Genomic DNA, 13,597 nt, shown 5'->3' on the forward strand with positions numbered 1-13,597 from the left:
CCGACCTCAGAACATCAGCCATAGTCCAGTGCTGTTTGGAATGGTGGTGTTAATATGTTGCTTAACAGGACACTTACATGGGCGGGAGACCAATTGAAGCATAGATACATCCACAGCTAGGGTGATGCAAGGCAGCTTATGTTGAGCTTACTTTGTAGTGTAGCCCGGGCCTTAATGCTCTGAGAGACAGGCTTTTACTGAAGCACTGTAGAAATGCTCAGTCAGTGGATTGCTGAACATTGACTCCAAATACTTAGATAAAAGGTTAGGAGTTTATATGAAGCTGCCATCTGGACTTACACATTGTGGGTGGAACTTGAGTATTTCCAGGCCTAAAAGCATGAGTCTCTACAACTTGAGCTAAAGAGCTGGGCTGTACTTAACACCATTTAGATTACCCCAGGGTGTACATCATGTGACCTATCCAAGGGGATGTGTGTAAATATCTGGTGGGAAAGGGGAAAATACCCAGCACTTGGTGCAATCTGGTGTTATGAGCCACATGGAGGGTCATTCCTAATAAGGATGAGAGAGCAGCTTCCAAAGGAGGTGCGCTCCATAGAGAGTCATCAACCCAAATGGTCCTTCAGCAGGCATGGAACTTTAACGAGGTGCCCAAGAAATGCCCTCGCAGCACATCACTGGATGTGTTCTGGGCTTTTTAGGCTACCCTGCACTGCCGATGCAAGCAGAACAGTCATTGACCAATTTGACACCAGTGTGAGTGGAGAGGGATAAGGCTTTCACTGACGCCAGTGTGATTTTTGCGTATAAAGATCAAGCCTTTGAACTGGGTTCAGGTTAGTGGGATAATTTTAATGATTCATTAGATCTGATCTTTGTCAGTTAATAGTTGCCTCCTTGTTTCAATGAATCTAGATAGAAGAATGTCAGACTTCTTGTACTGACTGACATGACCCCAATGAGTAACTAGAATTGTTTGCTTCTTGGAAAGTATAGCTATAATGTTGTTTTATGTTTAAAAAATATAGTTCATGAAATAGTAGCACAGTTACAGATTTTTAAAGAACAGGTGAGATAATATTTTTGTTTCTATGGTAAGGTGAACTCAGACACATTATACTTTTAGTAGTCATTTCTATCCCTGTGTGGCTTCTTAAATGTGTGGCTTAATATGTTCCTATTTACTAGAGCTGGTCAAAAATTGAAAAAAAAAATTGTGGGTGGTTTTTGTTCTGTAGAATTTGAAAGTGAACAAAAAATGGACTTGCTTTTCACAATGAGTGGAGAAGAAAGGAAAGAGAATAAAATGAAGGAGTAGAAAAGGAAAACCAAAACATGAACAATGAAAAATTGTGATTGTTTTCAACAAAATATTTCAAAATCACAATTTTTTCACAAAAACATTCAATTAAAAACAGTTGATTTTTCAACAAAAAAAATTGTTAAAAAATTGGAGTCAACTCTGCCTTTATGTCATTAATGTGGACCATTAATTATACAGGAGGTGCAGTATGACTTAAAGTGGCTGTAGGAACCTTTTGCATTTCTGTGAGTGTCTTACTGTGTTCAGCTCTAGCATTGCATTGCTGTAGTTTTTGTATTCAATTATCCAGTTTATTTGCACGTAAGAAATATAAGACATTGTCCAGGATTAATAATACTAGGTGTTCAGGCTTCTATCCTGAAAACACTTCTATCCACGCATAACTATGCTCCTGAGTGGCCTCATTGACTTCAGTAGAACTAACTCGTGTTCCATATTTTAGCAACTCTGATAGACAAAAAGCTATTATTTATTTAATTTATTTATTTATTTATTAATGAAAGCTTAGAATTTGCATAATGAAGCAAAATCAGGATTAGACTCTGCAAAATCACAAGATGCACATAGTTTTCATGCCCAGGCTTTTCTGTTTCTGATTTTGAGTCATCAGGCTTCTCAGGAATGTATAGCATGTATTTCAGTGAGAACATTTCAGAGCCTTCTTGCTGCAAACTGTCCCTGCAACAGACCCTTGTGCCTGTCAGGTTGGAGAGGAAGAATGTGCATGGGAATGGGACATGGGGTGACGAGCCATTACACTGTGATAACTGTGGTGTATTGAAAACGGCATTAAAATTATGTACTATCATTTAAAATTTCAGTGATTTCCCTGTCCTGCTTGCAGGGTCGGGGGGGTCTGTAGGGAAGTGTGTGATCTGTGCCCAGCAGCAGTCAGTCTGCACCAACAGCCTAGAGAAAGGTGGGGGTGAGTTGTGCTGCTCTGTGATATGGAGCAGCCTGTTTTGTCTCTTTCTGTTTTGGGTTCTTGTATGTTATCATTCTGGAATCTCAGAAATAAAGTCATGTTACATTGCAACCTTCCAACAAGAGCACTTTATGTTTGTATCTAATTTCTCTGTTTATATGTTGGGAGCATAACAATAGCAGGTCTTCCAACAGTCCTGGGTTTTATGGAACTGTCCATCTTTGACCCACAAAACTGCCTGTCCTAGTTGAAGAGGCTCCTATCTTGCGGACTGGCTGGGATTGGGCTCCCACTCTGGGCATTGCAACGTGGCCTCTGGCACACGGGGTTTGGCCTGGCCCCCTGATGGGAGCTGGCAAGGCCAAACGGAAAAGAATGGCATTGTAACCCCATGTGCCAGGTCGCAACACCACACACTGAGATATATGGCCTGGCCATGCTCTGGCCAGAGGGCCGGGCCAAGCCTGAGAGACACTGTGATCCAGGGACTAGGGACCAGGTTGCAACACCTGGAGCAGGGAGCCAAGCCCAGCTAGCCCTGCAGAACAGGAGCAGCAGGAGCTGCCGCTACGGGATGAGTGCAGGATGGGCTCTGTAACCTTCCCCTGCAGTCCTCCCAGCCCATCAGGACCCATCCCACTTTAGCCACTTGATATGTTGGGAGGTAAGCAATAACAATTCTAGCTCTTGCCTATTTGAGCACATGAGCCAACTTTCTTTGTCCTCTGGACAGTCAAGTTTTCCTGCACTGCACCACGAACAAAGGGCTAGAGCAGTCACTTTTTGGGAGGGCACTAAGAACTCTGGGATATGGGTGGTTGGACTTGGGCCCAAATAATGGAGTAGAGACACTGGAGCCGCAGCTTGTGATGCAGGGTTCAACAATTCCTAAACTGGGGTTATAAATGTAGACTCTCAAGCCCTAGTTAACAAACCCAGGGTCTGCTAACTCGGGTTCTACCAACCCTGGGCTTACATTGCAGTTTTGACAAACCCAGTAAGACTTAGGTGCCTTACCTGCTTAGATACATCCAAATAGGGGTGTGTCCACATCTTTATGTGCTTAAATACCTTTGTAAATCTGGTCTTTGGGGCTTATTTTTTCCAGAAGTCCTGAGCATCCACAGCTCCCATTGACTCCGTACTTCTGTTAGGCCCCAGATGTCTCAAGTTGGGCCTCCAGAAAATGAAGAACACTCAATTAGTGGCCACTTATGCAAAGTGATTTTGTTGACACAACATAGGAAGGATACACCCGGTGCCAGAGCTAGGGATAGGACCTAGTTGTCCTACGTCACCCTCAACTGTCTTAATCATAAGTCCATCTTTACTCTCAATGCAGCTCTGTGTCATGCACTACACAGCTCTGCTTCATTCACCACCCAGCCTCTGCACGGAAGGAGGGAGGGGTACAGTGGAAAAAAGAAAAGGCGATCATGGAATTAAAATCATAATGTGTACATCCAAGGCCATCTAAGTTCTGAAATTTCCTAGTTTTTAAGTCCAAGACTTTCCAACCTTAATAATCTTCTAACTTATTTTTGTGTTTAAAATGGAGGAGGTGGACATAGAGCTCGTTCACTCACTCATCTGGGGGCCTGTAATGGATGTCCACCTCACACAAGGCCTGAAGGGGTAAATTAGGCCAATTAACCTATAGGCCACACCTGGAGGAAAGCCAGGGCAGGCTAAGGAGGAGCTGGGCTGGGCAGGGAGGTGGCAACAGAAGAGAAATAGGCTGCAGTCACTCCGTGGGAGAACAGAGGTACGGTTGGAGTGTTACTCCCTCGGAGGTGGGAGTTGTAGGGCTGGCAAACCCAGAGAAGTGGAGAGAGCCAGAAGGTAAGGAAGGGCACAGGGAAAAGGCACCAAGGTTTAGGATGGTGCAGGCCTTGGCTGCTGACTAGAGGGTCCCTGAGCTGGAACCCGGAGTAGAGAGTGGGTCCTGGTTCCCCTACCTGCCCCCAGGGAAGTGGTGCCGGTTGGACAGTGAATGGGAAGACTGCCTAAGCCTGTTCATTAGAAAAGACTTTGATTCCCTGGAAGGAGGAAACACACACAGTGACCTGGCCAGAGGGCCAAGTCCTGAAGAAGGGGCATCTGGAGTTGCAGAGACTAAGAGAGAGCGGCAGTAGGCTGTGCAGTGAGCAGCAGAAGTGGGCTCCGGATCTGGAAGGCCCTAATCCCAAGAGCAGTCAGGAGGACCTAGCGGTGAGTGCACCCCGTGATAGGTCCTCCAAGTATTTTATGAAGGTGAATATGCAGGAATAGTTCAACTTGCATATGCTTCCTGTCCACATACATGAGCAGGATCTTCTAGATCAAAGCACGGATCTCTTCTACTCATGCTGAAGGAGTGATTCCATTAACTGGTCGGAGTCGTAGGCTGTTATCACTAACACCCTGCCAGCATGTTACATAGCATGCATGTCTCTGTTCAGGCTCCCCTGTTGTGCTTCTCCCATGCATGGCTCATCAGCAGGGGTTTAAACCTTCAGCATCACAGCTGAGATCTCTACCTCATGATCTAAAGAAGCAATCTGTTAGCTGGTAGCAAGACAAGCAACTCTCCTCAGCCAATGTGTTATACAGCCAAGCATACCAATTTGTAACAGTCATTTGGAGAAGAGGTGCAGCCAAGTCAGAGGGATTTAGGTCTGCCACATGCGATAATTAGGAGCTATCCCCAGGTCTGCCAGAAGTGACCTTATGCAGCCTCTCAGATCATTAACAACCCTATGCAAAATATTGAGACTAGTTGCCTGCCTTCTTGAGTTGAGCTAAGAAATATGAGCTGTGCAGAATTATTAACACCAATCAATGGGACAGTTCTTTATCATTTCTATTATGGTAGCACCCAGAGGTCCTGAGTAAGGATCAGGATCCCACTGCAGTAGGCACAGCCCATGCCAAATAATAATACATCTGTTAGTCTTTAAGGTGCTACAGGACTCTTTGTTGCAATAATAATAATAATGAGTCTCTGTTCAGAAGAGTTTTGAGTCTATACTTATGATGAGACCACAACAGGTGGATAAAGTGTACAAATGGAAAGGGGAAAACTAGGGCCTGGTCTACACCTAAAACTTAAGTCACACACCTGAGAGATGTAGTCAAACAGACTTAAGCCCTGGTATGGACACCACTAGGTCAATGGTAGAATTCTTCTGTTGACCTCGCTACTACCTCTTGAGGGGGTGGATTTACGACAGCAACGGCCTCTCTGGAGCAAGTGTCTACAGTGTTACAGCTGTGTTGTGGTAGTGCTTGTTGTGTAGACATGCCTTAGTTTAACTGTAAAGTAAGATTGAGGAGGGGGACTGTAGTGCATTTGTTGTGTTAATGTGTATGTTGCAGGTGCTTGGGACTGATTGATAGAGGGATTGAGTCTGTCAATAAGAGTGTGAATATGATGCATAGGGCTGAGGTATGTCATACCTCTGGACAGTCCCTTGCTTGTACTGCTTGGGTGCGTGCATGTTGTCCGTAAGCAACTTTAACTTTATTTTAACAACTGTTTTTCTTTGTGGAGAAAATTCTGTCCAACTCCTGGATGGCTGCACTGGGGTGGAGCATGGAGCAAGAAACTTAGTCATAGATCCCAAGACCAGAAGGGACCATTGTGATCATCCAGTCTGGCCTCCTGTATAAGACAGGCCTTGCACAGCTGCAGAAGGGCCGCTGGCATTGGCCATAGCAGTTGCTGTGCTCTGTGGAGCAGAGGCAGGAGCGGGATTGCAGCAAGGAGTCAGAGAGAAGGCCCTGCCTGGAACCAAGCCAGCCTTCTGCACCACCCCACCTGCCTCCTTCAGGGCCCCGGCAAAATAGGTTAACAATGTCTAAGTAGGGCTGGAGAATCCTCCCCATCCTAGCAGTGTGGCTGTCTTTCATTTGACCCGTAACTGCAGTTTGTAATTTCCTGATGCGTCCCTAGGTTCTTCATGAAATAATTGCATTATGTTGGATGCTTTCCAGCCTTCAAGGATTACTTCTGGACTTGGTGAACACAGAACATTGTCTCTCTGGCCCTATTTCTCCTCAACTGTTGAGTACACAGGGCAAAATCCACCAGTCCTTATTCAGTACTAATTCAAGCAAGACTCCCCTCTTCTCTGAATTAGGACTGACTCAGAACAGCAGGGTTTGACCCTCATCTTCTGGTTCTTTGTGTTTTCTTAGTATTAGGAGCTCTTTTCCCTTTATAATTTGTGTTGCAGCAGTACGTGTATATATTGCTTTTTCCAAGCCAATACATTTGATTTGGCTGAATATCTTCTACCTCCTTCCTACAGTATGGAAAAGGCTTTGAAAAAAAGGAACTGAGTGGCTCAGGGGAGCAGTCATAGGAAATGGGATCCTTCGTGTGTAGGCTGCTGTTTCAGATCCTGTCTCCCATTAGTAGTGCATGCATACGTCAAAGAAATGTAGGTGCAACTCCAGCATTCCATCCAGGAGGATGCTTTGCTGCATTGCTGGTAGGACTCGCCTCGGCAGTCACGATTTCCAAGGGTCACCTCATTTGCCAGCTCGCAGAGCAGGTTTTTTGTTTTGTTTTTGCACCTATTAATGCTAGAAACATTAAAAAAAAAAGAAAGGAAGTTCACACTGTGCAATTCCAGCGTGACACTAGCGGCCGGCCAGGCATTCCATACCCTTGCTCTTGGCGAACATACTAACTATACACATTTATTCAACTGTAGCCTGCTCATCACCCACCAAAGCTCAAACTCCTCTTCACCCTACCCTGCCCAACCTGCTCCTTCCACAGACGCCCGGGGGAGCAGCTAGACAGGCTTGGCATGTTCTGGCTCTGTTGGAGACAGTTCTCCAGGGACAATCCTCTGCTACGAGTGCTGCATCATTTCAAAAGTGAAGCTGTTACCTCCAAGGAGAGAGGTGGTCTTGAAGGCACGGTATCCAGAACCCAAACAATTCATGCTTTTTTACATTACCTCCAACACCCTGAATGACATCTGAGAATAAACTGAAGACCAGTGTCTGCTTTGGAGGACACGCGGACTTAGCACCAGAAGCACTACACGAAGACTCTGTTCTGCCCAGTTTGCCTTACGATGAGTTGCTCTTACATGAGAATACCCACATCAGGGTGACTCACCAGGTATAAGGGTCATAGGAGCAGACAATAGCTGGGCGGCCACATGCTGCTTTTGCTAAAATTTCAGTGGGATCTTCAGGGATAGCCCCACAGAGCTAGCAATGCAGCTGTCCAGTCTGAGCCTGACCATCGCCAACCTCAAGCATTCAGAAACCATGAGATTGAAAACTATAAATGGGAGGTTCTTTCTCTTTGCAGTCTGTGTTTTGAGCCTCAGGGGGGCTCGTGTCATTTTTTTCAAGCTTTGTTCTGCAACCATGAGGCTAGCAGCCACTGTTGTTTTTTTTCAATGAAAGCTGAATTTCTCATGAACACCAGAGAGCGCATGGTAAAATTGCAAGAGTTGGCAACATTGCCTCATAAATGGGTTTTACTGAGCTTGAAGAATGCAGGTCACTGCTTCTAGAAGCTTGACATTGAGGGCTTGTCTACATGGGCACGTTTCTGCACAGCAAAGCACTTTTTGCGCTCACACTGCAGACGTGTACACACTGCCAAGCCATCCTGTGTGCAGAAACTCCTCGGTGGCAGCGCTGCAAAACCCCCACCTCAATGAGAGTTGTAAGGCTATTTGTGCAGCAGCTCCAGCGCTCTATAGCCAGCGTAGACACTTGATTGCTTTCTGCACTGGAACTGGCCTTCGGGGCTGTCCCATAATGCTTCAAGTGACCGCTCTGCTCATTGTTTTGAACCCCTGCCCTGGAGACATGTGCCCCCCGCCCCCAAAGTACTGTTTCTGACAGCCCTTGCGTGCTGTGCTGATCTGCTCTGGGACAAACAGCAAACCTTTAACTTGGAATGCTTGTGCTATTGAACACAGAGTGGGTGGGGTGTGTGTGAGAGAGGGAGGCAGGGGCTAATGTTGGGGTTTCACCCGCCTTAGAATTGGTTGCTTCCTGCCACTGTATGAACTCACAAGACAGCAGCAAGAGCTGCTAATGTGGATGAGTGCCAGCATCACAAGGAGCACAGTGCAGATATGCAATGGAGGTTTAATTCCAGCATTTTAATAAATGTGGCATCACTTGTGGCACAGAAACTCGCTAGTGTAGACATACCCTGAGATAGATTGGTGGGTGGCAATGGTACGAGGTACAAAACATTGTGGGTTTTTTATTCTGCTTTTTAAGGAATGGAAAAAACATCCCCATTCCCTATTTTTATACACTCTTGTCCCTTCCTTTATCCAGCCAAGCGTTCAGATGGCAGCAGGGCTGCAGATCTCACCTTCACTTTTGGGGAAACTAGTTACACTTCAGCCTTTCTTGGCCCTTGTCTACACAGGGAAATTGACCGGCAAAGCTATTCCAGTCTAATGATTCCATTACAGCTATTGTGGTATAATTTACCTGTTCTGGAATAACTCCCCCACGGGGGGGCTCTCGTCCAGACAGAGGGTTTGTCTACACATACAGCTCTGTAGCGTGTATGGTGAAGATGCTCTATACCAACAGGAGAGCGTAATAAAACCACCTTCACGAGAGGCAGCAGCTGTGTCAGCAGGAGAAGTTCTCCTGCCAACATAGCACTGTCCACACTGGCGCTTATGTTGGTGCAACTTATGTCACTCGGGGAGTGGTTTATTCACACCCCTGAGCAACGTAAATTATGCCAATATAAACTGTAGTTTAGACATTGCCTAGTCTAGTAGCAAAGTCTAGTGGAACAGTTCCTCTGGAAAAGCTATGCTGGTCAATTTCCATAGGTAGCAAAGACTTCAGAAAGGCTCCTTTCAGAGCTAGCAAGTATGAGTTTTCTCCCTGTGTGATGAAACAACTAGATTGGGTCTGACTACCTCATTGGCCCCTGCAGACTAGGAAACTGAAGCTACTGAGGACTGCCCCCCCAGTCTTTCTGACCCACCCATCCCCCAAAAAAGAGAGCTGGTCTGTGTAATTTCCTTTAGAGAAGAAAGGAGGATAGGTAGATATGGGTCACCCAGTATGTCTCTTCTTCCCAGCAGCCTGTAGGTGAGGAGATGGGAGTCCCTTCCAGCAGTCAGTATGACACGCTGACTCTGAATACTGCAGTGAGGGCCTGTGGACTTGGAGGGACTCTGCCCCTAATGAAGTTAAATATTAAAAGCACTGATCTATTGGATTCAGTTTAATAATCTCATTTGGTGACTGTTTCCTGTGCCTCTAGTGCAGCCACAGAACAGATCCCCATCCAGCACTGGTGCAGAATTCAGAGTGCTGGGGATAGTTGGCACAGGATTTAGGCCATGTGCCATATGCCAGTAGTTCTCAACCAGGGGTACGCATATACCTGGGGTTATGCAGAGGTCTTCCGGGGGTACATCAACTCATCCAGATATTTGCCTAATTTTAAAGCAGGCTACATAAAAAACACTAGGGAAGTCAGTACAAACTAAAATTTCATACAGCCAATGATGACTTGTTTACACTGCCCTATATACTATACACTGGAATGTAAGGACAATCTTGATATTCCAGATGATTTATTTTATAATTATATGGTAAAATGAGAAAATCAGCAATTTTTCAGTAATAGTGTGTTGTGACACTTGTATTTTTCTCTGATTTTGTAAGCAAGTAGTTTAAGTGAGGTCAGGGGGGCCAGATTCTTCCTAAAACTATGTGGGAGGGGCACAGCCCCCCCCCATTCTGGTGCCCCTGAGTGAGGTGGAGTTTGGAGATATGCAAGACAAATCAGACCTGAAAGGGGTATAGTAGTCTGGAAAGGTTGAGAGCCACTGCCATATGCAATGGCAAACAGAGCATCGGGAAATATCCCTGGGAGAACTTGGAGTGACCACACATAGGCCAAAAGATACTTTTCAGAGGAGCAAAGGCACACTGAGACCCGAGATATCTCCCCAGACCACGGGATACAAGCAAAGGGACACGTCAGTTGGGGATCTGGCTTCCCGTGCATGCGGCCAGCTGTTTCTGGCAGCTGGACCACTGACTGAGGGAACAACTCCAGCCAGAGCCTCCTGACTGGGAGACTGCTCTGCCCTGGAGACACAAAACATCCGATTCCATCTCCAACCAGCCAGACGACTGCACCTTATTCTACAAGATGCTGACCTGCAGACCGTGATTTGCAGAGTTCCAGCCTCCAGGTTGGATTATTGTAATACATCGATCAGAGCTAAGAAAAGCTCTAACTGGTGCAAAACGCAGCAGCCTATCTGCCTAGCAACACAGGCCAGCAGGAACATCCCAGCGCAGTAATACCGGGTCCCTGGTATATAGTGCTCACAGTGCAACTTCTTCATCCATAACCAAAGCCCTCCATGGGATTGGCCCTTGGCCCCGACTGCCTGAGAGAACCTCTCCCAGCAAGACCATGGCCTCTCACCTCAGCAGCATTCTACTGGAACAATGCAACTGCCAGCCAACAGGAGGGGACTGCTGAACACTCCCAGGAGCAGCAGCTGGACCATGGGACTTGCTACCAGAAGAGATGACGACGACCATGGAATGGGCCAGTTTCACAACAAAATGCAGAGCTCATCTCTGCAGCCAGCTTAGTTCCCCCCTAGACACAGTGGTGCTTTCTCTCGCTCACACAATCAGCTGATCAAGCTGTCTCCTACAAACTGAAAAGGAAGGTAGAGACTTAGCTTGTTTCTGTTTTGCCACACTCGCCAGGTGCTGCTCAGATTGCCCAGTAATAGGGCCTATCCGGAACATCCCAGCCCAGGGTAATGCAGGGACCGACCATGGCAAACCTGATGCAGCAAAGGGACAGTTTAGTGAGAGCAAGAAATTGGGCTAGGAAAGCTTTTTCTGCCTTTTGCTTTGCAGCCCTTTGGCTGCACCTGTCCCTGAGGGACGCTCACCTCCTCCTGCAGACACCCACAGGGAGGCCCCAGGGAGGGAGCTAAAATCAGGTTCCTCTCACTGAGTTTTGCCACATCATTCCATGGGGGCAAGGAGTTTGCATTTTCCCTCCTCCGTGGGGAAAGAACAGGGTTCTGCCCCTCAAATCAACACATCCCCCAAATTGGCAGAGATCCCAGGAACCAAAGCCATCCATTGCAGTGTTTGTCCTGCCCCAGCTCTGGCATCCTTGGCCTCCCACCCCTCCTACTTCCAGTGGAGCTGCACTGCCCTGGCCTCCTTCACTAGAGACTGCCCCTGGAGCTTCCCCTTCTCCCTACAACAGAGAAGTCATTGTGCAAAAGTTAGTGCAGCAGGAGTCTGCATCGACTTTCCAGCAGATCGAATGTGTGACATTGAGACAGGAAAATTCCCATCCTTCCCTCTATGATCCCAATTCGCCCTATGCTCTTGTGGATCTCTGGACTGTCCATGGAGGGAGAAAGACAGACACAACACTGAAAGGAGGAGATCTACGCATGAAATACTCCCTCTCTGCATGGATCTGGAGCTGGGAAGAGGGTGCATAACCCTCCACTCCCTTTTATGAACTATAGCTTCTGCAGCAATGGTCTGCTGGCCTTTCTACCAATATGCAGCATGGGGCTCAGGATGGCACAGATTGCAGAAATGATCAGTTATTTAAAAAAAAACACAACAAAGCATGAGCATCAATATGTTAGTGTTTCAACCCAAGCTAGACTTAATATGCTGACCGCATGGCTACTGTTTGTTTGGCTTATGATCACACACAGTTTCTGAAATCATGAATTCCCTGTACTAAATACAAAGGAAAGCTAGTTATCCATTTTTGGTTGGTAATCATTTTTCCCCCTTTGCTCCCGCGGAGATCTTCAGTGTGTTGCCTCCTTTAACAAATCTAGTTCCCAAATATATTGTGTCAGAATCTATCTGCAATCTTATCTGCATAGTTCCCATTTCACAGCTGATTGTTCTATTAGTCATCCCATGTCTATAAAGAGCATACATTTCCTCGGAAAGTAAAAAAACAAATGATTTCCTGTTTCATATTGCCCCTAGAGTGTGACTAATTCTAATTTTATCTATATACATATATTTCAAACGAGCATGCCTTCCAATTCAGATCTCGATTTTGCCACTAAACGGTATGGGCTATTAGATCTCTACCCTTACTCTGATAGTTTAGATACAAATAGATCCTTAAAAGTTTGTTTGGCAATCTGGGAAACTGCACAGGCAAGAAAATAAATTAGCCAGAAATAATTGCAGTGCATCAAACAACTGAGGAATTATTTGTGCTCTTAGAAAATATCTTAACTACCTGCTTATGTGCTGCAAATCAGACACCTAATAAACACAAGCCACTAGCTTTTCCCACTAGCATGAAAAATGCCATTATTAAAACAATTCTAGACCTGAAACTCAGGACATTTTAAACTTACCCAAGGCTAGGTAAAAGCTCCTTCAGTGGTGGTGCTTGTCTGAGTTGGGACTGTATAAAAAAAGAGAGATGAACGCTCTGGTAGCCTGATGTTTCCCAGAATGGGACTGTCACATGCTAATCACTCATTTTAAATGCAGGCATAACAAATGCCTTCTAATTATGTAAGCTCCAGGTCACATCCCTGGGGGTAACTCAGGACTGTGTGTTTGGCAGAAGACGATGCTGATTTTTTTTTTCTTTTTTACATTAGAATCGTAAGTTTTTGCAGAAGGACTCTTTGTAGCACTGGAAAGTGTGTTAACCCGGGGCCTGAAGCAACAGCTTTGTTTCTGTTTTGGGCTTCAAAACTCCACCAGGCTTAGAGGGTGCAGCATGCCCTCTATTCCAGCGTGGCTGGACATTGTGGGGTAGCCTACCCCAGTAGCACTGACTCTGTGCCACGCCTGCGCTCCTGTTGTTCCTGGGGGTGCAGAGGTCACGAGAGGCTCCTTGCACCTTCTCCTCCCTTGTTCATGCACGCAAAGGCAGGTGTGGCCCTAGTGGGATCCCAGAGCCCGAGCTCCAGCCTGACCCCAGCTATCTACACTGCCCCTTCACTTGAACTTCATGAGCTGCCGTCAGCTGGGATGGGTCAGCTGTGGGTTTTTAATTGCAGTGCAGACATGAAGACAGAGGACAGCATCAGCAGGGTGAGTGGCAGCACAGGGGAGCAACCATTTTCCTGTTTCTCCTTAGACTGTGATAAATTTCCAACAAAAAAGTGAAGGGGGACAGGATTAGCAGTGCTCCACCTCTGCCCCATTACGGCCCTGCAGCACTCACCTGAGAGACCCTACAGAAGTTCAGAACACTTGGAGGCAGGGGTACAACTCATCTCAAACCTGAGGGGCTCAGGAAAGGATTTCTGTTATTCCAGTGAGTCACTCCATGGGAGCAGCCAGAGTAGAAGCAACAGTGTCCAGGATAGGAGTGATGAACAATAACGAAAAGA

Source organism: Gopherus evgoodei, chromosome 3, assembly GCF_007399415.2.
Source record: "Gopherus evgoodei ecotype Sinaloan lineage chromosome 3, rGopEvg1_v1.p, whole genome shotgun sequence".
Classification (NCBI taxonomy): Eukaryota; Metazoa; Chordata; order Testudines; family Testudinidae; genus Gopherus; species Gopherus evgoodei.